Raw genomic sequence first — 2,522 nt, forward strand, 5'->3', positions numbered from 1 at the left:
CTATCTATCTATCTATCTACCTACCTATCCATCTATCTACCTACCTACCTATCCATCTATCCATCTATCTATCTATCTATCCATCTATCCATCTATCTATCTATCCATCCCATCCATCTATCCATCCATCCATCTATCTACCTACCTACCTATCCATCTATCCATCTATCTATCTATCTATCCATCTATCCATCTATCTATCTATCCATCTATCTATCTATCCATCTATCTATCTATCTATTCATCTATCCATCTATCTATCTATCTATCCATCTATCTATCCATCTATCTATCTATCTATCCATCTATTCATCTATCCATCTATCTATCTATCTATCCATCTATCTATCTATCCATCTATCCATCTATCTATCTATCCAGTTTCAACTCAAACTCCACTGGGAATGGAGCTCTACATTAAATCACCAACCCCCCAACAGCACTGATTGAAAGGCAGCATGCGTCCTGCAGGGAGCTTTAATATGATGCTATGTTTATGTAGTCTGCATGCTCTCTCTCAGGTGAGGCATGGAGAGCATCAGGTAGACCAGCTGAGCACGCTGATTTACATTTGGGTAACACAGGAATAGCTTCTGCAGTTGAGTTTATATGCAAATAAATGAGAAAATAGAGTACGGTCTCATGCAATGGCGTGTGCAGGCGACTTTAAACAATTTCATTAAGAATTAAGAAGAACAATTTTATGATATATCTGCAATTATATGGATTTTTAAACATATTTGAACACATATTGGTGTCTGTAACTTCTTAATTTGAGAGTGATTCGTGTTTTACGACTGTCCCTACTAATTGCACCATACAGTATTTGATTGAATTCATGTTCCTTTAAAAAATATATTGTTTCATTTATTGTATTATTTAAATCATTCAATTATGGTTCAGTATTTTTATTACATCACATGACATGTCACTTGTTAGACACTTTTATCCAAAGCAACTTACATACTCAATACTGTGGGCAATCCCCACAGGAGCACTTTGGGGTGAAGTGTCTCAGGGACACAACGACATGCTGACTGCAGTGGGGTTTGAACCTGTGACCCCTGATCCCAACACCAACGCACAACCCACTGCCCCACAGCCTCCCATATTATTATATTTATTATTTTGTACTTATTCATTTTGTTGTAGCTGTTGTTAATTTGTGGATTAAAACAAAAATAAATATATTTGTTTACCTCTTGCCTATTTTACTCCCTTATACTCCATGGTACCATATACAGTATATCATATATACTACTCATACTATAATATAACATGTTTGACCTAAATCGAATTCCTTGTTTTTCTTTTTATCTGTAGTGTGCCATAAAGCACGTTTAGCTTCATCCTATCAAATACAAACCTTTATTAATATTAGTATTGCTTTTAGGAAGCCACTCTGAAGTCACCACACAATGCAGGATAGGAATTTCTCAGATAACCGTGTTATTAAATTCCTTTTGAAGCCGTTTCTGCTCACAGTGACGAGAGCAGACACCAAAGACTGATTTTAAATTCATCCGAGGATCAGAACGAGTGGAAATCACCCCGGGGACGTGAGGAGAGCTGCTCTGTGTAGAGGATTATTCATGTCTCATAATGAAGACAACACTTAATCATTCTCTGTCAACTCGCCTGTTTAATATTGTGCGGAAGACCTTGTGTTGTTGTAACGCCCAACGAGGCGTCCGTCCCCTCGAGGGTTCGGCTCATCAATACATGTGAAAGATGACACCTGGTTATCTGCAGCTTGTAGCTCAGCGGGTGTTTTCCAGGGAAAGGGCAACATGTGTCTCACGTGCAGAGGCATCTTCATCATCTCACTTCAAAAGGGCATTGATGAGATGATTACGCTGAATAAACGGGGGATAATAAACCAGATGTGTATCGGCGGCGCTTAATCCGCTGAGGAACTTTAAATATGTGAGTTTAACGCTCCCGTCTGATACATACTTGTCAACCCTCCCGATTTTCGCGGGACACTCCCGATTTCATTGCCCTCTCCCGGTTTCCTCCCGGGGTCATATTTCTCCCGATTTCTGACAAAATCAGATTTACTCAGGACAGTTTCCACTCGGACTTTAATTTGTACCATTGTTTGGTTTCCATGGTAACACGTTTCTTTAGTAGCGCGCGCAACTGAAAGTCGACAACTACTCTACTCTCTGCTCACTCCTTTCCTGCCCACATATATGCTCCATCAAGGATGGTGCTACATGCTGCACTTAGAACTACAATAAGCATGTTAATGTTAATCTAACAGCTCCGGCGATAAGAATAGAACCCCGCCCCCCCGCCCCCCTTTTTGCATTTTGAAATGCTCCCGATTTCGCGCAGATAAACACACGCTGCCACGCTGAGATAAAGGACAGCCGTATAAAAAGTGTTATCATCTGCAGGAAGAAAGGTTAAGAGAGGATAACTCACTTGATTCACGCTGCCTTTTTCTGTCAGAACAGACGATATGAAAAGGCCCAGGACAGAGCTGGTGTTTCCCAGAGAAGACTGCCAAGGCACAC

Source organism: Notothenia coriiceps, unplaced genomic scaffold (assembly GCF_000735185.1).
Source record: "Notothenia coriiceps isolate Sejong01 unplaced genomic scaffold, NC01 NC01_scaffold00012064, whole genome shotgun sequence".
Lineage (NCBI taxonomy): Eukaryota > Metazoa > Chordata > Actinopteri > Perciformes > Nototheniidae > Notothenia > Notothenia coriiceps.